The 25,798-nt window shown below is 48.9% G+C and overlaps 1 protein-coding gene across 6 annotated transcripts in view; it reads right to left on the reverse strand.

Annotated features, from left to right (window-relative positions):
• Positions 1 to 25,798, reverse strand: part of LOC135055707 (uncharacterized) — a 207,538-nt gene that overhangs the window by 147,826 nt on the left and 33,914 nt on the right. For 4 of the 6 annotated variants that reach the window (XM_063960075.1, XM_063960077.1, XM_063960076.1 and 1 more), the window contains one exon: positions 22,970 to 23,026. The exons of the other annotated variants lie outside the window; for them this stretch is intronic. The gene's annotated coding sequence lies outside the window, so the exon portion shown is untranslated. The remainder of the gene's footprint in view (positions 1 to 22,969; positions 23,027 to 25,798) is intronic. 6 annotated transcript variants of the gene reach the window in all.

Consider the following 25,798-nt stretch of genomic DNA (forward strand, 5'->3'; position numbering starts at 1 on the left):
GTGTCATTATCGTAAAATGTGGTTTTAAAATGAAGTTGATGACGATTGTAGTCTATACTCCTGAAAATTTGTTGAGTTTTGATCAGAGACATGAGGAAAAGATAAGCTGCCATAGACTTTTTACTCCAGTGTTTTGGCTATAAAAATGATTAGAATAATGCAAAGAAGATATTTCAAACAGATTATCTGTATTTTTCATGTACTTTATACAGTCAGAACTCTGGCACAAATGTTAGTATGACCGGAAAGACTCTGCCTCAATTGCTTCACCCCACCGCACGTCACTGTAGTCTATTGTTAAGCAGGCCAGTGGTATAGTGGTTTATCATTACAGCTTCACAGCACTGAATTCATTTACCAAGCAGGGCCCTGTGTGGGTTTCATCCGGGTACTCCGGTTTACTCCCACAATCCCAAAAAAACATACTGGTGGGTTAATTGGATTCTGACAAATAAACCCGTGTGTGTGTGTGTGTGTGTGTGTGTGTGTGTGTGTGTGTGTGTGTGTGTGTGTGTGTGTTTTTGTATGCTAGGGAATTTAGGGCGCCTGATGCACAGGTGGATGCAAAGTGTTCACAATGCCAATGTTTGCGTAGTTGAGCGATTATAGTTGTACAGTACAGCAGATGCATCCTGATGGTCTTGCGGTGGTGGCTAGAATGCAAATGTTAATACTAAAAAAAAATGGTGACCATACATTCAAGCGCATAAGTTCAAATGGTGGAATCATGGACCGACTGCAGTCAAAGGTCCTTTCACAGGTGATTCCCAATCATTTTTTTTTTGTATTACCATTTGAACCTTATTTGGTGGAGGTATTTCTGAGGGTGTACCCTTGAGTGACTGCACATTATCGAGCTGCTTATTCTGAGCGCACTGTGGTACTATATCCGTTTTACCATAGAATGCAAATGTGTATTTAGATTGATTGACAGCCAGCGAGCATTTGTGAGAGGTGATGGGGGATGGCGAGTCAAATGCAAGGTGTCATCACCGCTGAGGGGGCGTGTCTCAGCAAGCGACTGCATTGTCATACACAGTTGTAAATGCTCCGGCGACTAACTTATAGCAGACATTTTGAGCACCCGTAGGGTTGCTCAGTGGTCTGGTAATGCAATGCATGTTGATTTTTCGAACGCAAGCAGCAAGTCGGTGACGCCATCAGTGGGTGTCTCTATAGATTGTAAGCTTGCGAGCAGGGGCTTCCTACCTCTATGTCTATTTGTTTTTACCCAGTTTTGTTCTATTACTGTTGCTCTATTTGTAAAGCGCAACCGAATATGCTGCGCTATGTAAGAAACTGTAAATAAATAAATAAATAAATATACAAACCCCCTGCGGCTGCATCATTTGCATGTTTGCAAATGTGTTCACTTCCAAAGCAGGCCCTTAGACTGATAATGATAAATATTCTCTCTATAGCAGTCTGTAAATTGTTGGTTATATATATATATATATATATATATATCCAGCAACAATGGCCAAGATCAAGGTTGAGAGAAAGGACCATTTTCTGGCCACCACAAAAGGGTTCTTTAATTGTGGAAACTGTAAGGTATATACTTTAGCGGAAAAAGGAACTAAAACATTTTTTAGTAGTAGTGATTAATCTGGTTTTACAATTAAGTCCTTCATTAATTGTAATACTTCTTTTTGTATATATATGCTTATCTGCCCATGTGGATTACGATATGTGGGCAAGACCAAAAGAGTACTAAAAATTTGAATTTTAGAACACACTCTGTATTCAAGAATCGTGTTCTGAACCACAGTATTCCATGACATTGTTCTGAACATCACAATGCTGATCCAGGGTGTCTAAGATTTGTTGGGATTGAACATGTGGCCCCTAGTATAGATGGTGGTAACAGAGAAGAACAATTGAGGCGTGAAACCTTTTGGATTATATCTCTAGACACACTGCTCTTCCGTGGTCTAAAATGAGATCACTTCGTTTATTAGGGAAAGATGACCTGTTAATTTTGCCTAGCTATATACTGCCGCTTTGAACGAATAGTATCTCGCTTCTGTACCCATCTGCTTTGGGATCTGTGGTTTCTCTTGTTTTTCTAGCCTGGTGTCCCTAAAGACTGTAATACCCCTATGGGGGCTAACAACTATTACCTGTACTGGAAGTTTGTATACAGTATGTAATTGTTACTTACAAAGGGGTCTAAAAGAAAGATTCCTCCGCTGTGAAATCCTGAGGTAGAATTGTGTTGAAAAAGTCTGCTTTCTCTCTGTAGTTTAGTATGCCCTGCTAAAAATCTGCCTGTGAATGTCTGTATGTAGATTAACATAAGGCTGCTACTGAAACAGACAATAGTGATACATATGTAAAATACATAAGTTACATTGTACAGATTTGTAGCTTTCTAAAAGGTCCTCAGCAAGTGTCAGATTTATGTCTATGATACATGTCTGGGGTTCATACTGCTCTTTCTGAAGATTTTATGACGAGTTATAAATAAAATAAAAAGGTAATTCTGTCATATAGGTTCAAGACCTGTGTAATAGAAGTGATATTTGAAACTAAATAGGTGGTGCAATGTAAATACTGATAATTGATATTATTAACTTCTATTTTTTAACTACAATGTATACTCTGAATTATCTATATCCGATGATGTGTGTATTAATATGCTGGATATATCTGTGTAACATTTTAATTCTTAATTGTATTGCTGTCACTGAGATCATTTAACGTTTAACATTGATGTACTGACTGCAGCTTGATGAAGAGCAGGTATACCGCTAATTAAGTGATGTGAATATTTAATGCTATGAAAGCCTGGTATATAAATCCGTTAGGTGCGTCTGACAGGCCAGCTTCCTGACAAAGTACTATACGAAACGCGTTGAGGCGTGGCCTGCCAGACGCTTACTCCTCCTTGTGCACTGTAATCCTGACTGTTCTCCGACGTGGTGTTCAGACGAGTCACGGCTGATATCCTCAGCCGGCGGCGTGGTGTTAAGGTCTCGGTCTCTGGGTGGCGGGATGCAGGTTTTGCCTTGGTGTTTGATTTTATCATGTGGTAAAAAGCCCACAGAGTGAGTGATTAGGGTACGAGTCCCCACTACTTTGTAACGACTTATCTGCCCTATGAGCGCATTCTCCTCTTGCTGTTTTTAAATATAAATATATATATATATATATATATATATATATATATATATAAGATTTTAAACCTACCAGTAAATCTTTTTCTCGTAGTCCGTAGAGGATGCTGGGGACTCCGTAAGGACCATGGGGATAGACGGGCTCCGCAGGAGACATGGGCACTTTAAGAAAGACTTTGACTCTGGATGTGCACTGGCTCCTCCCTCTATGCCCCTCCTCCAGACCTCAGTTAGAGAAACTGTGCCCAGAGGAGACGGACAGTACGAGGAAAGGATTTTAGTTAATCTAAGGGCAAGATTCACACCAGCCACACCGTATTACTTGCATAGGTGTGCGCAGGGGGGGTGCCTGGTGCGCACGGGCACCCCCTAATGTCTGGCAACCCGATCTCACATGCCTGATGGAGCAATCACCGAGCAGGCAGATTACTGTCCCCTCTGCGCTGCACCCTGTCAGGACTGCATTACTGACCGGACGCATGGGTTAATCAAGGGTACCACTGCCACTGGCTTTCACATTTCCAGCTCCACTACATGTACAAAAACAAGTGTGATGTGACGTGATTACGTCATGCTGCTCGCACGCACACCCATCACACCCGCCATACGCCCACTTCTCTCCTTCTATGCTATGCCAACGCCAGCCACTGATGAGGAGCAGCATGCAGCCAGCGTTCCTCTTAGGAAGACAAATTCAATACTGGCAGGCGGTCTGCAGCAGCATTGACACGTTACTCATTTTTCCAGCAGCGGCAGTACTAGTCTGCGACTGTCAGTGTTAGTGAGTGACTGACTTGTAAGTAAGCTGCTGCAGCTTGCAGGGGGAAGAGGTGAGGAGCCAGACGAGGCTGAGGAGGAGCTGTGTAATTGCAGCGAGTGCCATCAGGGGTGTTTGGTGCACACCACAACATCTGACAATGTATCTGCTTTATTAGGATTGGTACAAGGGGGGATATTTTATATTGCGTTGACCACCAATAGATGGTGCTAGACCATGCCCAAAAGGCAGTGCTAGACACACTCCTCCGACAGTGCACCCCTTAATAAAATGTGCTGCGCACGCCAGTGATTACTTGTGATATACTATCTAGTTAACAGTATGAAAAAACAACATATCATCGGCCCAAAACCGATGAAACTATAACATAACCCTTTTGTAAGCAATAACTATATACAAGTCTTGCAGTAGTAGTCCGCACTTGGGACGGGCGCCCAGCATCCTCTACGGACTACGAGAAAATCTTGTTTTCTCTAACGTCCTAGAGGATGCTGGGGACTCCGTAAGGACCATGGGGATTATACCAAAGCTCCCAAATGGGCGGGAGAGTGCGGCTGACTCTGCAGCACCGATTAAGCAAACAGGAGGTCCTCCTCAGCCAGGGTATCAAACTTATAGAACTTTGCAAAGGTGTTTGACCCCGACCAAGTAGCAGCTCGGCACAGCTGTAGTGCCGAGACCCCTCGGGCAGCCGCCCAAGACGAGCCCACCATCCTAGTGGAATGGGCCTTAACCGATTTCGGTAACGGCAATCCTGTCGTAGAATGCGCCTGCTGAATCGTGTTACAGATCCAGCGAGCAATAGTCTGCTTTGAAGCAGGGCCGCCAACCTTGTTGGCTGCATACAGGACAAACAGTGCTTCTGTTTTTCTGATCCTAGCCGTTCTGGCCACGTAAATTTTCAAAGCCCTGACCACATCCAGGGACTCGGAATCCTCCAAGTCCCGTGTAGCCACAGGCACGACAATAGGTTGGTTCATATGAAAGGATGAGACCACCTTATGTAGGAATTGAGGACGGGTCCGCAATTCCGCTCTATCCATATGGAAAACCAGATAGGGGCTTTTATGTGATAAAGCCGCCAATTCCGAAACTCGCCTAGCCAAAGCCAAGGCTAACAACATGACCACCTTCCAAGTGAGATATTTTAACTCCACCGTTTTAAGTGGTTCAAACCAATGTGACTTAAGGAAACCTAACACCACATTAAGGTCCCAAGGCACCACCGGAGGTACAAAAGGAGGCTGAATATGCAGTACTCCCTTCACAAAAGTCTGTACTTCAGGTAAAGAGGCCAATTCCTTTTGAAAGAAAATGGATAAGGCCGAAATCTGAACTTTAATGGAGCCTAACTTTAGGCCCAAATTCACTCCAGTCTATAGGAAGTGAAGAAAACGGCCTAGATGGAATTCTTCCGTAGGAGCATTCCTGGCCTCACACCAAGAAACATATTTACGCCATATTCAGTGATAATGTTTAGATGTCACGTCCTTCCTAGCCTTTATTAACGTAGAAATAACCTAATCCGGAATACCTTTTTCCGCTAGGATCCGGCGTTCAACCGCCATGCCGTCAAACGCAGCCGCGGTAAGTCTTGGAACAGACAGGGACCTTGTTGTAATAGGTCCTGCCTTAGAGGAAGAGGCCACGGATCTTCTGTGAGCATTTCCTGCAGATCCGGATACCAGGTCCTTCGTGGCCAATCCGGAACAATGAGTATTGTTCTCACTCCTGTTTTTCTTATTATCCTCAACACCTTGGGTATGAGAGGAAGGGGAGGAAACACATAGACCGACTGGAACACCCACGGTGTCACTAGGGCGTCCACAGCTACCGCCTGAGGGTCTCTTGACCTGGCGCAATACCTTTGTAGCTTTTTGTTGAGACGGGACGCCATCATGTCTATTTGGGCAGTCCCCACCGACTTGCAATCTGCGCGAAGACTTCTTGATGAAGTCCCCACTCTCCCGGATGCAGGTCGTGTCTGCTGAGGAAGTCTGCTTCCCAGTTGTCCACTCCCGGAATGAACACTGCTGACAGAGCGCTTACATGATTCTCCGCCCAGCGAAGAATTCTGGTGGCTTCCGCCATTGCAACCCTGCTCCTTGTGCCGCCTTGGCGGTTTACATGAGCTACTGCGGTGACGTTGTCTGACTGGATCAGAACTGGTTGATCGCGAAGTAAGATCTCCGCTAGACGTAGGGCGTTGTATATGGCCCTCAGTTCCAGGATGTTGATGTGAAGACAAGTCTCTTGACTTGACCAAAGGCCTTGGAAATTTCTTCCCTGTGCGACTGCTCCCCAACCTCGGAGGCTCGCGTCCGTGGTCACCAGGATCCAGTCCTGAATGCCGAACGTGCGGCCCTCTAGAAGGTGACCACTTTTCAGCCACCACAGGAGAGATACTCTGGCCCTGGGGGACAGGGTGATCCGCTGATGCATTTGCAGATGTGACCCGGACCATTTGTCCAATAGGTCCCATTGGAATGTCCTTGCATGGAATCTGCCGTAGGGAATGGCTTCGTATGTCGCCACCATTTTTCCCAGGACTTGAGTGCAATGACGTATAGACACTTGTTTTGGCTTCAACAGGTTCATGACTAGAGTCATGAGTTCCTGCGCTTTTTCTGTCAGAAGAAAAATCCTCTTCTGGTCTGTGTCCAGAATCATGCCCAAGAAGGGCAGACGAGTTGTAGGATTCAGCTGCGACTTTGGAATATTGAGAATCCAGCCGTGTCGCTGTAACACCTTCAGTGAAAGGGATACGCTGTTCTGCAACTTCTCCCGTGATCTCGCTTTTATGAGGAGATCGTCCAAGTACGGGATAATTGTGACACCCTGTTTGCGCAGGAGCACCATCATTTCCGCTAATACCTTGGTGAAAATTCTCGGGCCGTGGAAAGCCCAAACGGCAACGTCTGAAATTGGTAATGACAATCCAGTACCGCAAATCTCAAGTACGCCTGATGAGGATATATGGGAACATGCAGGTATGCATCCTTTATGTCCAGAGATACAATAAAATCTCCCCCTTCTAGGCTGGCGAAGACCGCTCTGAGCGATTCCATCTTGAACTTGAACCGTTTTAAGTAAAGGTTCAGGGATTTTAAATTCAAAATGGGTCTGACCGAACCGTCCGGTTTCGGGACCACAAACAGAGTTGAGTAGTACCCCTTCCCTCTTTGAAGCAGGGGAAACTCTACCACCACTTGTTGAAGACACAATTTGCGAATCGCATGTAACACTATCTCCCTTTCCAGGCGGGAAGTCGGTAGGGCCGATTTGAAAAACCGGCGAGGAGGCAACTCTTCGAATTCCAGCTTGTAACCCTGCGAAACAATTTCCATTGCCCAGGGATCCACCTGTGAGTGAACCCAGATGTGGCTGAACAGTCAAAGACGTGCCCCCACTGAGGCGGACTCCCGCAGGGGAGCCCCAGCGTCATGCGGTGGATTTTGCAGAGGCCGGGGAGGACTTCTGTTCCAGGGAACTAGCTGTGTTATGCAGCTTCTTCCCTCTGCCCTTACCTCTGGCAAGAAAGGACGATCCACGTACTCTCTTGCTTTTATTGGAACGAAAGGACTGCATTTGATAATGAGGCGCTTTCTTAGATTGTGAGGGAATATATGGCAAAAAATTCGATTTACCTGCCGTAGCCGTGGAGATGAGGTCCGAGAGGCCCTCTCCAAACAATTCCTCACCCTTGTAAGGCAACAACTCCATATGTCTCTTGGAGTCGGCATCACCTGACTACTGTCGGGTCCATAAGACACGCCTAGCAGAAATAGACATAGCGTTTATCCTGGAACCCAGTAAACTAATGTCTCTTTGAGCATCCCTCATATATAAGACAGCATCTTTTATATGCCCTAGGGTCATTAAAATGGTATCCTTATCAAGGGTCTCAATATCCGCTGATAAGGAATCTGTCCATGCTGCTACAGCACTACAAACCCAGGCCGACGCAATAGCCGGTCTGAGTAACGTACCAGAATGTGAGTAAATGGACTTCAAGGTAACCTCCTGCTTGCGGTCAGCAGGATCCTTGAGGGTAGCCGTATCTTGGGATGGAAGCGCTATCTTTTTTTTTTTTAAATTGTTTATTTAATTTTACAGGTTATAAAGGGTTACAACGGCCCCCCACCACACGCGGGGTAAGCCTTTTCGTTAAACAATATGATACTAAGAGCAGAGATGTAACCGCGGGAAGTAGCGGTGAATTATATTTCTGGAGTTACAAAAGCAATACCATCAGATGGGAACCAAACATTAAACTCGTGGTTATAGCAGTAAAGAGGAGAAGACTAAAGACAAAGCAAGGAAAGAGAGAGGAGAAGAAGGGAAGATGGGGGGAGGGATAGAGTGGGGGGAGAAGAGACAGGGTTAGAGGGAACCGCCGGTGCGTGTCCAGACGTCACCCTCTCCACTTAGAGCGCTAGTATAAAACAGAAGGTAACCCTTGAGGAACACAGAAAGGGAACACGAAAGGTAAAACCCAATCTACTTGACAGGGCAGGAGACTACTGAAATCATAGTAGGAGAGCCACCGAGCTCCCAGGGGAGCGTATTCTATTTGCGGGAGCCTGAGAAGCGAACCATAGTTCCCAGATCAGGAGAAACTGGAAAGATCTGTTATGCAGGTATGCCGTGATTTTTTCCATGCTTGCGAAGAACCATACTTTATCGATGACCTGTTTGATAGGGGGGGCCTCTCTCTGTTTCCATTGGAGGGCAATTGAGCACCTGGCCGCGTTTAAGATCTGTGTCAGTAATTTACCGGCTTGTGGAGGGACGTTAACAACGGGGAGGCCTAGTAGAAAAGACCAAGGGTCTTTGTAGATTTGGGTCTGAAGTACTGTGCTCATCAAGTGTGCGACTGAGTCCCAGAATAGCATAATCTTAGGGCACGTCCACCAGATGTGGAGGAAAGAGCCACGACCGCCGCATCCTCTCCAGCACATGGCCGAAGAGGAGGGAAACATTTTGTGTAGTCTAGAGGGGACAAAATACCACCTATATAATATTTTGTAAGCGTTTTCCTTTACTAGAGTTGAAATGGAGGATTTCGCGGCCGCAGTAAAGACGTCCGACCAGTCATAGTCATCAGGCAGCGGTCCCAGATCTCGCTCCCACTGGAGCACAAAGGCCGGGGCCGCTGACTGGCCCCACGCCTGGAGAAGGGAGTACAGCAGGGAAATGATTCCTCGGACAAGCGGTTTGTGATAGCAGTAGAACTCCAGGGTGGTTAGAGGTTGGAACGGGGCCGAGTTCGACAAAGAAGAGACAAAGTGTCTTAATTGGAGATAGGTAAAAGGATTCGCCTCCGGGAAGTTATATTTTGATATGATCTCCGGTAAGGGTGCACATGTACCCTCGTGTAGAACATCTAGAACAAAGCGAATATTCCTCTCCAACCATGGGCGGGAGCGGGCCAGAGAATGACCTGGAGCGAAAGAAGGGTTATCCCACAAGGGGGTAAGCACAGAGGGGGATGACAGCAGGTGAAAGTGACGAGTGCAGTAGTCCCAGAGCTGGCAAGTGAATTCCAGCACAGGGTGCAGTTGCAAATGAGGAGATCTAGCTCTAGAAGGGGATAAAAGTAAGGACGGCAAAGATGGAGTGTGGCTAAGCTCCGTTTCCAGCTGGAGCCAACGAATGGACTGCGGGGAGGCGAACCATGCCACCGCTTGGCTAAGATGTGTGGCCAGATAGTAAAGGCGAATATCTGGGAAACCTCTGCCTCCCTCTTCCACCGGTTTGCGTAGAGTAGAGAAGCCTATCCTTGGGACTTTATTTCTCCACACAAAGCGGAGCAACCAAGAGTGGATCTGTGCCAAGACGGAATCCGGAACTTTCACTGGTAGCGTCTGAAACAGATAAAGTAAGCGGGGGATAATGTTCATTTTCAGAGCTATTATACGGCCCAGCCAGGAGATAATCAGGGATTGCCATTTATGAAGATCGGCCTTAAGGTTGTTAAGCAACGGCGGGAAGTTCTCCTTATATAGGTCTCCGTATCGGCGTGTGATAAAGATCCCCAGGTATCGGATTTTAGACATGCACCAGGAGAATTTAAAGTTGGTTTGCAAGCGGGACAGTTGAGAGGGGGGAATGTGGAAGGGAAGAGCTTCCGTTTTAGACCAATTGACTTTGTAGCCCGAAACATGGCCGTAGTCAGACAGGAGTTTAAAAAGGTTCGGCAGTGAGGTATGTGGTGAGGAAAGCGAGAGGAGGACATCATCTGCGAATAGGGAAATCTTGTAAACAGAACCTCCCACCTCTAGCCCCCCGATGTCGGTCGAGGCTCGGATACGGGCTGCTAGTGGTTCTATTACTAATGCAAAGATCAGGGGCGAGAGTGGGCAGCCCTGTCTGGTGCCGTTGGAGATATCCAGAGGGTCCGACTGCACTCCATTTACGGAGACCCTGGCGGAGGGGTTCGAGTACAGGGCCTGTATCCCCGTGAGGAATTCCCCCTGGAAGCCAAAGTGAGCGAGAGTTTCAAACATAAAGGGCCAGCCTATCCTGTCAAACGCTTTCTCCGCGTCCAGAGAAAGCAAAAGAGCAGGAGTATGTGTGAGGTTGATATAGTGAGCCAGGCTAATAACCCGCCTCGTGTTGTCTCGGGCTTGGCGGCCGGGGATAAATCCTACCTGGTCATTATGGATAAGATGGGGCAAGACGCTGTTCAATCGGAGGGCAAGGATTTTCGCGTAGATCTTAATATCAGAATTAAGTAGTGATATAGGTCTGTAATTAGCGCAATTGGATGCGTCCTTGCCATCCTTGGGGATGACTATGATCTTAGCCTCCAGAGCAGACTTGGAGAAAGAGGCTCCCTGTAATACAGCATTGAAGAGAGTTGAAAGGTGGGGCGCCAGCTGGGGGAGAAAAGTCTTGTAATAGGCGGCCGAGAAGCCATCTGGGCCTGGAGCCTTGTTAAGTTTTAAGGTTTTAACGACTGCGGCAATCTCTTCGTCGGAGATCTTTGCGTTCAGTTCTGCTGAGACCGATGGGCTCAGACAGGGCAAATGGCAGTGAGACAGAAAAGTGTGCATGGCTGTATGGAAGTCCGGGCTCGATTGAGTGGGCCCATGAGCATTGTACAATCTCTCGTAAAAGCGAGAGAAAGTCTCGGTGATACGCTTAGGATCACCCGTTTTCTTACCAGGGGAAAACTGGACAGAAAGAACGTTATACCTTGCCAATCTGGTCCGGAGCCTAGAGGCTAGTAGGCGATCAGCCTTATCACCTTTTTCATAAAAAGACTGGTTGAGCCATTTCAAGCCAGTTTCTACCTTAGCCGTTAGGAGCATGTTTAATTCACCCCTGGCTGAGGACAAGGAAGAGAGGTCTGCTGCGGACCCCGACCTCTTGTGCTCCAACGAAAGGGAAGCGACCAGGTCCGAGAGCTCACGAATACGTTTGGTTCTGACCCCCTTGTTATGGGAGGAGGCACTGATCAGGCAGCCGCGTATAACCGCCTTATGAGCGTCCCACAGTAGCATAGGAGAAACAGACGGAGAAGTGTTTGTGTCAAAGTAGTGGGATAGTTCGGCGGCTATGTGAGCTTTCGTTTGGGGGTTAAGAAGGAGTCTGTCGTTCAATCTCCACGCCGGTTGGCGAGCGGGAGGTTGCGGACCCGGGACGTCCACAGTGACCGGGCCATGGTCTGACCATGTACTCGTTGGATGGAGGTATCAAGGATACATTGGGCAGGCTCTGTGCTCAAAAAAATCATATCCAGTCTTGTGTAAACATCGTATATATGGGGGAATAGTAAGTGTAATCCTTAGCATTCGATTCTTTCACTCTCCATGCATCGAAGAGAAGGTGTCGTGATAACAAGAGATTCAAAGCAGAAGCATTCCGTGCATGAGAGGCGCGCAGAGATCTGGGCAGAGGTCTGGATCTGTCTAATTCACTATCCAGGGTCACGTTAAAATCCCCCCCCCAAGACCACATTACCTCGCCTGTGTAGGGCCAATAGACTGTTTAGGGAATGAAAAAAAGGGGCCTGTAGTTGGTTGGGAGCATATATGTTCAGGAATGTATAGGGGGTCCCATTTAGCAACCCCAATAACAGGAGGTATCTACCCTCAGGGTCCCTCAGTATATCGGAGGGGATGAAGTCCAAGTGGTTAGCAAAGAGTATAGAGACCCCCTTCTTCTTATGCATGGGGTCGCAAGCATGGAAAGTGTGTGGGAAGGTTTTAGACCTAAGTTCAGGGTGTGACTTGCCAGAGAAGTGGGTCTCTTGTAGGAATATAATATCGCCTCTGAGTTGCTTAAGGGACTGAAATAAGAGAGAGCGTTTGCGCGGGCTGTTCAAACCTTTCGTGTTCAGAGAGACTATTCTAAGGACCATGGAATGGGAGTGGAGAACTGTCCTTGTGGAAGCGCACCAGCGGGATCCCAGAAGAGAAGGGGAACAAAGAAGGGAAGAAGATCAGAGAAAGAAGAGGAGAAAGGGTAGGAGAACAGATGAAGAGCAAGCATATATCAGTATCAGTAACTAGAAAACAGAGAAGATCCATTCTCGTTAGTCGGACCCAAGGGAGAAGTAGACCCGCGGATCTAGATCATCCGACGTCGACCTGGGAGGTCGAGTGGGGGATAGGTGAACCCGGCCGCTCGGAGAGGAGCCCGGGGCTCGTGTGTGGACAGAATCAGTTAAGTGTACATATTGTGTGTAGTAAGCAAAAGGAGCTATGGGGAGGGGAGGAGGGGAGGAGGGGGGGAGGGAGGAGAACAAATCCACCGAAACAGAGAGGAAACAAGGTGTGGCGACCATATAGCCGCAGTAGTAACATTTTAACTTGGTAGAGACAAGAAGAAGAGGAGGGCGTGACCCCATTGGGCCGCCCAGGGCCGGAGCCCCCCCGGCCAGCCGTGGGAGACCCCGGCCCCGGAGGCCGAGCAGGCCCACCCACCCCAGTTCCTATAAGGCAATAAACGGTAAACATTAGACAATCAAAGGACTCCGCTCAGTATGGAAATCTTGATGTTTAGCAGAAAGATCCTCTGAGGTCCATAGAGAACTCGTGCAGAGTAATCACGTGGATCGCCGCAGCCGTTGAATCAAGTATCCGGAGGAGTACGGGAAGCAGATCCAACGGTGTTCCAATTCGAGGATGGGGCTGTGTGGGAAGGGGAGGTGTTGACTGGGGGAGGGGGCTGTGATGTGGTCGAAGGGCCGGATATGTTCAAATGGCGAAGTAGCTGGAGGGCCTCATCGGGGGATCTGGCAGATAGGATTTTGCCGTCCGTCCTGACTTGGAGGGCAAAGGGAAAGCCCCACCTATATCTGACGTTGTTGTCCCTCAGGGTTTTGGTTATATCCTTTAGTTCCCTTCTTCTGTTCAACGTAACCGGCGACAAGTCCTGAAATATTTGAAGATCTGAGCCTTCGAAAGAGATGTTTGACGTCCTTCGGGCTTTGGCGTAGATTTGATCTTTGACAGCAAAGTAGTGGAAACGAAGGATTACATCTCTCTGCGTTTTAGCGTCTTGGGTTCAAGGACGCAGGGCCCTGTGAGCTCTATCCTGAAGTAGCATATCGTCGGGAACGGAGGGAGCAAGTGAGCGGAACAGGCGGAGCAGGTAATCCGTGAGGTGGGTTTGTTCTACCGTCTCGGGAACATTACGGACTCTGAGATTGTTCCGACGGCCTCTGTTGTCCAGGTCTTCTTGTTTATCCGCTAATAGCATAACATCTGTACGCATTTGGGACAACTCCTGTTCCGATTCTTGTTGGAAGGCGATAAGCTCCTCTTGTTTCCTTTCAATGGCGTCGACTCTGGAGCCTAGGCTGTCAACATCTGATTTCAGCCCAGATATTGCCTCCTGCACCTCCGCACGGATTGATTTTTTAATGTTGCGCATTTCGGAGAGGAGAAGAGCTACGTCTGCTTTTGTAGCGGGGGTGGAGGAAGAGTTATCATCTGAGTCTCGGTCAGACGCGGCTGATGTGGGCGGGGGTGGGGATGGTTTCCGGGCAGAGGATGGGGTAGAGTTCTTGAAGTAACCCACCAGATTATGGGCATTTGACTTTTTCCCCCCTTTGGGCATGGTGACGATGAGAGATGAGGTATATTGGTAGTCAACACCTGGGCGGGAACAGGGAAGCTCCTATAGCATTAGAATCACACACGGGTCCGGGTGCGTTACATTATGAGATCACATGGTAGGCAGTTCACATAGAATGGCCGAGAGAGCCCGGTCGGGTATATTGTAGTATGGAAATATTGATTCGGGCGCAGCACAGTGGGTGTTCACCTCCCAGCTCTAGGAGATGCGGGATCTTCAGGGGGTTGGAGTTACAATACGGGGCACCACAGTGCAGTAGAGGGCACCACAGTTGCGCTTTTAGAGGCACAGGTGCGTATGTTTGCGTATCACAACCCTACCCCGATGCACCCGGAGAGAGCAGCGTCGCCCTCAATAGGGGACACCTAGGGGGGGAGAGAGCATGTGATAAAGCCGCACCGTAGTAGGGGCGAGAGCATCCACTGGGGAGGTTAGAGATTAATAGTGGTCAGCGCTTTCCGTCTTCCTTGTTTTTGTAACTGCGTGGGAGGTGCGAACAGAGATAGCGGTCGCCAGCCCCCCGTTCGTTTTCCCGGGTGATATTAACCAATATGCAGTCTCCAGTAGTGCGTCTTAGCTCACTAGCACACTACCAGTACCCAGTCAGGCCAGAATATAGGTGTGTGGCACGTTACCGCAGGGGAACTGCGGGTACAGCACAGCCTCCGAGGGTGTGAGGGACTCCGCAGTCACAGGGGCCAAACTGGCGAGGGGTGGCTGCAGCAGGTAGCAGCAGGCCGGATAGGGGCGGCTGCAGCAGCTGATAGTGTTAATGTTGCCCCAGCAAGGGTAAGTATCAAACAGAGCCGGCTGGGGAACTCCCTATGGCAGGCAGCACTATGTGGGAGACAACAGAAACACCGGCTCTTAGTAGAGAACACAGCCTGGGAACCAGCTCCCCTTCTTAATGCAGGAGTGTGGGCGGCAGTATACAGCGGGGAGAGAGCAGAGAAGTCACCTCAAGATGGCCGCCGAGCGTCCCACGATCTCGTCCGCTCTGCAAGATCTCCGGCGTCCTCGGGCGGCACAGGTAGGCAGCGGGTGGATGGCAGTCACTGCTAGCCGCGGCCAGCGGCCGCGCGGGTGCCGGGGATCAGGTGGAAGTCCGCGGTCAGATCCGGCGGCTCACGGTAATGTCGCCGGTACAGGGCGGAAATCTAGGCCCCGGCTTGAGGAGGTCCCGTAGGCCGCAATCCGCGGGAGCTCAAAGTGCAGCTCCCCGACTCCGCGGCCTAGACAGGGACACTGCTGGGGGAACAGGAGGGACAGGGGAGCCGCTGGTAGCAGAGATGGAGCACGGATGTGGCAATAATAGGAGGTTTGGAGCCCCAAAACACAGGAGCTCGTATAGAGCGTGACTATCTCCTCCAGCAGCCAGGCCACGCCCCCGCGCTATCTTTTTTGATAAGCACGTCAAAGCTTTGTCTACCCTAGGGGAGGATTCCCACCGGATTCTGTCCTGCGACGGGAAAGGATACGCTATTAGAATCCTTTTGGGAATCTGCAGTTTTTTGTCTGGAGTTTCCCACGCTTTTTCGCATAATTCGTTCAGCTAATGTGATGAGGGAAAGGTGACCTCAGGTTTCTTTCCCTTATACATGTGTACCCTCGTGTCAGGGACAGGGGGTTCCTCAGTGATATGCAAAACATCTTTTATTGCGATAATCATATATTGAATACATTTGGCCACCTTTGGCTGTAATTTTGCATCATCGTAGTCGACACTGGAGTCTGAATCAAGTGTCTGTATCTGTGTCAACTATTTGGGATAGTGGGCGCTTCTGAGACCCCGAAGGTCCAGGCGACATTGGGACAGGCATGGGTTGACTCCCTGCCTATACCCCAGCTTCAGCTTTGTCTAATCTTTTGTGCAATAAAATAAGATTTTACTTACCGATAAATCTATTTCTCGGAGTCCGTAGTGGATGCTGGGGTTCCTGAAAGGACCATGGGGAATAGCGGCTCCGCAGGAGACAGGGCACAAAAAGTAAAGCTTTTTCCGATCAGGTGGTGTGCACTGGCTCCTCCCCCTATGACCCTCCTCCAGACTCCAGTTAGGTACTGTGCCCGGACGAGCGTACACAATAAGGGAGGATTTTGAATCCCGGGTAAGACTCATACCAGCCACACCAATCACACCGTACAACTTGTGATCTAAACCCAGTTAACAGTATGATAACAGCGGAGCCTCTGAAAGATGGCTTCCTTCAACAATAACCCGAATTAGTTAACAATAACTATGTACAATTTATGCAGATAATCCGCACTTGGGATGGGCGCCCAGCATCCACTACGGACTCCGAGAAATAGATTTATCGGTAAGTAAAATCTTATTTTCTCTATCGTCCTAGTGGATGCTGGGGTTCCTGAAAGGACCATGGGGATTATACCAAAGCTCCCAAACGGGCGGGAGAGTGCGGATGACTCTGCAGCACCGAATGAGAGAACTCCAGGTCCTCCTTAGCCAGAGTATCAAATTTGTAAAATTTTACAAACGTGTTCTCCCCTGACCACGTAGCTGCTCGGCAAAGTTGTAATGCCGAGACCCCTCGGGCAGCCGCCCAAGATGAGCCCACCTTCCTTGTGGAGTGGGCCTTTACAGATTTAGGCTGTGGCAGGCCTGCCACAGAATGTGCAAGTTGGATTGTGCTACAGATCCAACGAGCAATCGTCTGCTTAGACGCCGGAGCACCCATCTTGTTGGGTGCATACAATATAAACAACGAGTCAGATTTTCTGACTCCAGCTGTCCTTGCAATATATATTTTTAATGCTCTGACAACGTCCAGTAACTTGGAGTCCTCCAAGTCACTTGTAGCCGCAGGCACTACAATAGGCTGGTTCAGATGAAATGCTGACACCACCTTAGGGAGAAAATGCGGACGAGTCCGCAGTTCTGCCCTGTCCGAATGGAAAATCAGATATGGGCTTTTGTAAGATAAAGCTGCCAATTCTGACACTCTCCTGGCAGAAGCCAGGGCTAGAAGCATGGTCACTTTCCATGTGAGATATTTCAAATCCACCTTTTTTAGTGGTTCAAACCAATGAGATTTTAGGAAATCCAAAACCACATTGAGATCCCACGGTGCCACTGGAGGCACCACAGGAGGCTGTATATGCAGCACTCCCTTAACAAAGGTCTGGACTTCAGGGACTGAAGCCAATTCTTTTTGAAAGAAAATCGACAGGGCCGAAATTTGAACCTTAATAGATCCCAATTTGAGACCCATTGACAATCCTGATTGCAGGAAATGTAGGAATCGACCCAGTTGAAATTCCTCCGTCGGAGCACTCCGATCTTCGCACCACGCAACATATTTTCGCCAAATTCGGTGATAATGTTGCACGGTTACTTCCTTCCTTGCTTTAATCAAAGTAGGAATGACTTCTTCCGGCATGCCTTTTTCCTTTAGGATCCGGCGTTCAACCGCCATGCCGTCAAACGCAGCCGCGGTAAGTCTTGAAACAGACAGGGACCCTGCTGAAGCAAGTCCCTCCTTAGAGGTAGAGGCCACGGATCTTCCGTGATCATCTCTTGAAGTTCCGGGTACCAAGTCCTTCTTGGCCAATCCGGAACCACTAGTATCGTTCTTACGCCTCTTTGCCGTATAATTCTCAATACTTTTGGTATGAGAGGCAGAGGAGGAAACACATACACCGACTGGTACACCCAAGGCGTTACCAGCGCGTCCACAGCTATTGCCTGCGGATCTCTTGACCTGGCGCAATACCTGTCCAGTTTTTTGTTGAGGCGAGACGCCATCATGTCCACCATTGGTCTTTCCCAACGGGTTACCAGCATGTGGAAGACTTCTGGATGAAGTCCCCACTCTCCCGGGTGAAGATCGTGTCTGCTGAGGAAGTCTGCTTCCCAGTTGTCCACTCCCGGGATGAACACTGCTGACAGTGCTATCACATGATTCTCTGCCCAGCGAAGAATCCTTGCAGCTTCTGCCATTGCACTCCTGCTTCTTGTGCCGCCCTGTCTGTTCACATGGGCGACTGCCGTGATGTTGTCCGACTGGATCAACACCGGTTTTCCCTGAAGCAGAGGTTCTGCCTGGCTTAGAGCATTGTATATTGCTCTTAGTTCCAGAATGTTTATGTGAAGAGACGTTTCCAGGCTCGTCCATACTCCCTGGAAGTTTCTTCCTTGTGTGACTGCTCCCCAGCCTCTCAGGCTGGCGTCCGTGGTCACCAGGATCCAATCCTGTATGCCGAATCTGCGGCCCTCCAATAGATGAGCACTCTGCAACCACCACAGAAGAGACACCCTTGTCCTTGGAGACAGGGTTATCCGCAGGTGCATCTGAAGATGCGACCCTGACCATTTGTTCAACAGATCCCTTTGGAAAATTCTTGCGTGGAATCTGCCGAATGGAATTGCTTCGTAAGAAGCCACCATTTTTCCCAGGACTCTTGTGCATTGATGTACAGACACCTTTCCTGGTTTTAGGAGGTTCCTGACAAGCTCGGATAACTCCTTGGCTTTTTCCTCCGGGAGAAAAACCTTTTTCTGAACCGTGTCCAGAATCATCCCTAGGAACAGCAGACGAGTTGTCGGCATTAACTGGGATTTTGGAATATTCAGAATCCACCCGTGCTGTTTTAGCACTTCTTGAGACAGTGCTAATCCCATCTCTAGCTGTTCTCTGGACCTCGCCCTTATTAGGAGATCGTCCAAGTATGGGATAATTAATACGCCTTTTCTTCGAAGAAGAATCATCATCTCGGCCATTACCTTTGTAAAGATCCGAGGTGCCGTGGACAATCCGAACGGCAGCGTCTGAAACTGATAGTGACAGTTTTGTACAACGAACCTGAGGTACCCCTGGTGTGAGGGGTAAATTGGAACGTGGAGATACGCATCCTTGATGTCCAAGGATACCATAAAGTCCCCCTCTTCCAGGTTCGCTATCACTGCTCTGAGTGACTCCATTTTGAACTTGAACTTCTTTATGTACAGGTTCAAGGACTTCAGATTTAGAATAGGCCTTACCGAGCCATCCGGCTTCGGTACCACAAAAAGAGTGGAATAATACCCCTTCCCTTGTTGCAGAAGAGGTACCTTGACTATCACCTGCTGAGAGTACAGCTTGTGAATGGCTTCCAAAACCGTCTCCCTTTCGGAGGGGGACGTTGGTAAAGCAGACTTCAGGAAACGGCGAGGTGGATCTGTCTCTAATTCCAACCTGTATCCCTGAGATATTATCTGCAGGATCCAGGGATCTACTTGCGAGTGAGCCCACTGCGCGCTGTAATTTTTGAGACGACCCCCCACCGTCCCCGAGTCCGCTTGAGAAGCCCCAGCGTCATGCTGAGGCTTTTGTAGAAGCCGGGGAGGGCTTCTGATCCTGGGAAGGAGCTGCGTGTTGCTGTCTCTTCCCTCGACCTTTGCCTCGTGGCAGATATGAATAGCCCTTTGCTCTCTTATTTTTAAAGGAACGAAAGGGCTGCGGTTGAAAAGTCGGTGCCTTTTTCTGTTGGGGAGTGACTTGAGGTAGAAAGGTGGATTTCCCGGCTGTAGCCGTGGCCACCAAATCTGATAGACCGACTCCAAATAACTCCTCCCCTTTATACGGCAAAACTTCCATATGCCGTTTTGAATCCGCATCGCCTGTCCACTGTCGCGTCCATAAAGCTCTTCTGGCCGAAATGGACATAGCACTTACCCGTGATGCCAGTGTGCATATATCCCTCTGTGCATCACGCATATAAAGAAATGCATCCTTTATTTGTTCTAACGACAGTAAAATATTGTCCCTGTCCAGGGTATCAATATTTTCAATCAGGGATTCTGACCAAACTACCCCCGCACTGCCCATCCAGGCAGTCGCTACAGCTGGTCGTAGTAGAACACCTGCATGTGTGTATATACTTTTTTGGATATTTTCCATCCTCCTATCTGATGGATCTTTAAGTGCGGCCGTCTCAGGAGAGGGTAACGCCACTTGTTTAGATAAGCGTGTTAGCGCCTTGTCCACCCTAGGAGGTGTTTCCCAGCGCTCCCTAACCTCTGGCGGGAAAGGGTATAATGCCAATAATTTCTTTGAAATTATCAGCTTTTTATCAGGGGCAACCCACGCTTCATTACACACGTCATTTAGTTCTTCTGATTCAGGAAAAACTATAGGTAGTTTTTTCATACCCCACATAATACCCTGTTTAGTGGTACCTGTAGTATCAGCTAAATGTAACGCCTCCTTCATTGCCAAAATCATATAACGTGTGGCCCTACTGGAAAATACGGTTGATTCGTCACCGTCACCACTGGAGTCATCGCCTGTGTCTGGGTCTGTGTCGACCGACTGAGGCAAAGGGCGTTTCACAGCCCCTGACGGTGTTTGAGTCGCCTGGACAGGCACTAATTGATTGTCCGGCCGTCTCATGTCGTCAAACGACTGCTTTAGCGTGTTGACACTATCCCGTAGTTCCATAAATAAAGGCATCCATTCTGGTGTCGACTCCCTAGGGGGTGACATCCTCATATTTGGCAATTGCTCCGCCTCCACACCAATATCGTCCTCATACATGTCGACACACACGTACCGACACACAGCAGACACACAGGGAATGCTCCTAACGAAGACAGGACCCACTAGCCCTTTGGGGAGACAGAGGGAGAGTTTGCCAGCACACACCAAAAGCGCTATATATATATATCAGGGATAGCCTTATAATAAGTGCTCCCTTATAGCTGCTTTGTTATATCAAAATATCGCCATAAATGTGCCCCCCCCTCTCTGTTTTACCCTGTTTCTGTAGTGCAGTGCAGGGGAGAGACTTGGGAGCCGTCCTGACCAGCGGAGCTGTGAGAGGAAATGGCGCCGTGTGCTGAGGAGATAGGCCCCGCCCCTTTTCCGGCGGGCTCGTCTCCCGCTATTTAGAAAAATTAGGCAGGGGTTAAATATCTCCATATAGCCTCTAGGGCTATATGTGAGGTATTTTTAGCCTTTATAGGTACTCATTTGCCTCCCAGGGCGCCCCCCTCCCAGCGCCCTGCACCCTCAGTGACTGCCGTGTGAAGTGTGCTGAGAGGAAAATGGCGCACAGCTGCAGTGCTGTGCGCTACCTTTAGAAGACTGCAGGAGTCTTCAGCCGCCGATTCTGGACCTCTTCTGATTTCAGCATCTGCAAGGGGGCCGGCGGCGTGGCTCCGGTGACCATCCAGGCTGTACCTGTGATCGTCCCTCTGGAGCTTGATGTCCAGTAGCCAAGAAACCAATCCATCCTGCACGCAGGTGAGTTGACTCCTTCTCCCCTCAGTCCCTCGCTGCAGTGATCCTGTTGCCAGCAGGAATCACTGTAAAATAAAAAACCTAGCTAAACTTTCTCTAAGCAGCTCTTTAGGAGAGCCACCTAGATTGCACCCTTCTCGGCCGGGCACAAAAATCTAACTGGAGTCTGGAGGAGGGTCATAGGGGGAGGAGCCAGTGCACACCACCTGATCGGAAAAAGCTTTACTTTTTGTGCCCTGTCTCCTGCGGAGCCGCTATTCCCCATGGTCCTTTCAGGAACCCCAGCATCCACTAGGACGATAGAGAAATTAACATTAGCACTTAAAACATTCCACATATCCATCCAGTCCGGTTGTCGGCACTGCCGACGGAGACCTAACATTCATACACTCCCCCTCCTCCTTAGGTGAGCCTTCAATCTCAGACATGTCGACACACGCGTACCGACACACCACACACACACAGGGAAGCTCTTTTCTGAAGACAGGTTCCCCACCAGGCCTTTGGAGAGACAGAGAGTATGCCAGCACACACCCCAGCGCTATATGACCCAGTAAAAAACACAGTATGTTTACCCAGTAGCGCTTTTGTTATGTATATGCGCCAATTATGTGCCCCCCCTCTACTTTAAAACCCTTCTTTCACCGTGTGTTAAGCAGGGGAGAGTCCGGGGAGCTTCCTCTCAGCGGTGCTGTGGAGAAAAATGGCGCTGGTGAGTGCTGAGGGAGCAGCCCCGCCCCCTCGGTGGCGGCCTTCTGTCCCGCTCAAATTTCTCAATAACATGGCGGGGGCTCTTTATATACATGTACAGTGCCCAGCTGTACATGTATATATCTATATATGCCACAGGAGAGGTTTATATTGCTGCCCAGGGCGCCCCCCCCTGCTCCCTGCACCCTTACAGTGACCGAGGTGTGTGAGGTGAATGGGAGCAATGGCGCACAGCTGCAGTGCTGTGCGTTACCTCTATGAAGATCAAGGTGTCTTCTGCCGCCTCTGATGTTCTTTTCCTCAATACTCACCCGGCTTCAATCTTCAGGCTCTGCGAGGAGGACGGCGGCGCGGCTCTGGGACGGACGGCTAGGGTGAGACCTGCGTACCGATCCCTCTGGAGCTAATGGTGTCCAGTAGCCTAAGAAACAGAGCCCTGAAACTCAGAGAAGTGGGTCTGTTTCTCTCTCCTCAGTCCCTCGATGCAGGGAGTCTGTTGCCAGCAGGCTCCCTGAACATAAAAAACCTAACTAAAATGCTTTCTTTACAGGAAACTCAGGAGAGCTCTGAAATGCACCCAGTCTCCACTGGGCACAGTATAGAACTGAGGTCTGGAGGAGGGGCATAGAGGGAGGAGCCAGTGCACACCCAGAGTCAAAGTCTTTCTTAAAGTGCCCATGTCTCCTGCGGAGCCCGTCTATCCCCATGGTCCTTACGGAGTCCCCAGCATCCTCTAGGACGTTAGATATATATATATATATATATATATATATATCTATATATATATATATATCTATATCTATATATGTTAACAAAAAAACAATAACAATTACAAACCGGAGGCGATAGTACTAGAGGTGATAGACTGTTTATTTCATAAAATCTGTAAATATTATTTTCCCAAATTTCTGAATGACTACTTTATAATATTTATATGATCCCTATCATAGTAACAACAAAACCAGTCATAGTTTAATTAATGTTTTCAATACGACACAGTGATTGAATCCTTGATATTAAATAGGTGTACTTACCCACAAAGGTTGTGCTCCTGTCTAACGTGGCATGAAACCTAATCCTTGCTGTAGCACCTGCCAGAACAAAAATAATGTTTTTACCTGTTTGAAAATAAGATTTTAAACCTACCGGTAAATCTTTTTCTCCTAGTCCGTAGAGGATGCTGGGGACTCCGTAAGGACCACGGGGTATAGACGGGCTCCGCAGGAGACATGGGCACTATAAAGAACTTTAGAATGGTTGTGCACTGGCTCCTCCCTCTATGCCCCTCCTCCAGACCTCAGTTAGAGAAACTGTGCCCAGAGGAGACGGACAGTACGAGGAAAGGATTTTGTTAATCCAAGGGCAAGATTCATACCAGCCCACACCATCCACACCGTATAACCTGGAATATACGAACCAGTCAATAGTATGAAATAAACAGCATGTCAAAGACCGATCAAAACTGTAACATAACCTTATGCAAGCAATAACTATATACAAGTCTTGCAGAATGTTGTCCGCACTGGGACGGGCGCCCAGCATCCTCTACGGACTAGGAGAAAAAGATTTACCGGTAGGTTTAAAATCTTATTTTCTCTTACGTCCTAGAGGATGCTGGGGACTCCGTAAGGACCATGGGGATTATACCAAAGCTCCAAAACGGAGAGTGCGGATGACTCTGCAGCACCGATTGAGCAAACATGAGGTCCTCATCAGCCAGGGTATCAAACTTGTAGAATTTTGAAAAAATGGTGTTTGAACCAGACCAAGTCGCCGCTCGGCAAAGCTGTAATGCCGAGACGCCTCGGGCAGCCGCCCAAGAAGAGCCCACCTTCATAGTGGAATGGGCCTTTACTGAATTTGGTAACGGCAATCGAGCCATAAAATGAGCCTGCTGAATCGTGTTAGAGATCCAGCGAGCAATAGTCTGCTTAGAAGCAGGAGCGCCAATCTTGTTGGCTGCATACAGGACAAACAGTGCCTCTGTTTTCCTAACCCAAGCCGTTCTGGCTACATAAATTTTCAACGCCCTGACCACATCAAGGGACTCGGAATCCTCCACGTCCCGCGTAGCCACAGGCACCACAATAGGTTGGTTCATATGAAAAGAGGAAACCACCTTAGGCAAAAATTGAGGACGAGTCCGCAACTCAGCTCTATCCACATGGAAAATCAGATAGGGGCTTGTGTGAGACAAATCCGCCAACTCAGACACTCACCTTGCCGATGCCAAGGCCAACAACATGACCACCTTCCAAGTGAGATACTTTAATTCCAAGAGGCTCAAACCAGGGAGACTTAAGGAATCGTAACACCATGTTAAGGTCCCATGGTGCCACTGGAGGCACAAAAGGAGGCTGGATATGCAGCAGTCCCTTCACAAAAGTCTGGACTTCTGGGAGAGAAGCCAATTCCTTCTGAAAGAAAATGGATAGTGCCGAAATCTGAACCTTAATGGAGCCTAATTTCAGGCCCATATTCACCCCAGTCTGTAGGAAGTGGAGAAAACGGCCCAGATGGAAATCTTCCGGAGGAGCATTCTTCGTTTCACACCAAGAGACATACTTCCTCCAGTTACTGTGATAATGTTTCGCTGTCACCTCCTTCCTAGCCTTTATCAGAGCAGGGATGACCTCGTCCGGAATGCCCTTCCCAGCTAGGATCTGGCGTTCAACCGCCATACCGTCAAACGCAGCCGCGGTAAGTCTTGGAACAGACAGGGCCACTGCTGCAACAGGTCCTCTCTGAGAGGAAGCAGCCACGGATCTTCTGTGAGCATTTTCTGCAGATCCGGATAACAGGCCCTTCAAGGCCAATCTGGAACAACGAGAATTGTCTGTACTCCTTTTCGTCTTATGATTCTCAATATTTTTGAGATGAGAGGAAGAGGATGGAGCACATAGACCGACTGAAACACCCACGGTGTCACCAGGGCGTCCACTGCTACTGCCTGAGGGTCCCTTGACCTGGCACAATACCTCGGAAGCTTTTTGTTGAGGCGTGACGCCATCATGTCTATTTGAGGAAGTCCCCAAAGACTTGCTATTTCTGCAAAGACTTCTTGATGAAGACCCCACTCTCCTGGATGGAGATCGTGTCTGCTGAGGAAGTCTGCTTCCCAGTTGTCCACTCCCGGAATGAATACCGCTGACAGAGCGCTTACGTGATTTTCTGCCCAGCGCAGAATCCTGGTGGCTTCCGCCATTGCCACTCTGCTCCTTGTCCCGCCTTGGCGGTTTACATGAGCCACAGCTGTGACGTTGTCTGATTGAATCAGAACCGGTAGGTCGCGAAGAAGATTCTCCGCTTGACGGAGGCCGTTGTATATGGCCCTCAATTCCAGTACGTTGATGTGTAGACAAGCCGCCTGGCTTGACCACAGTCCCTGGAAGTTTCTTCCCAGTGTGACTGCTCCCCATCCTCGGAGGCTCGCGTCCGTGGTCACCAGAACCCAGTCTTGAATGCCGAACCTGCGACCCTCTAGAAGGTGAGTAGTCTGCAGTCACCACAAGAGAGATACCCTGGCTCTGGGGGACAGGCTGATCTTCTGATGAATATGTAGATGGGACCAGGACCACTTGTCCAGAAGGTCCCACTGAAAAGTCCTCGCATGGAACCTGCCGAAGGGAATGGCCTCGTAAGACGCCACCATCTTTCCCAGAACTCGAGTGCATTGATGGACAGACACCCTTTTCGGCTTCAACAGGTCCCTGACCAAGCTCTGGAGTTCTTGGGCCTTTTCCATCGGGAGAAAAACCCTTTTTTGTTCTGTGTCCAGAATCATGCCTAAGAAAGGCAATCGGGTCGTTGGAACCAACTGTGACTTTGGTAGATTGAGAATCCATCAGTGCTGCTGCAACACC

This window comes from Pseudophryne corroboree, chromosome 3 (genome assembly GCF_028390025.1).
Source record: "Pseudophryne corroboree isolate aPseCor3 chromosome 3, aPseCor3.hap2, whole genome shotgun sequence".
NCBI lineage: Eukaryota > Metazoa > Chordata > Amphibia > Anura > Myobatrachidae > Pseudophryne > Pseudophryne corroboree.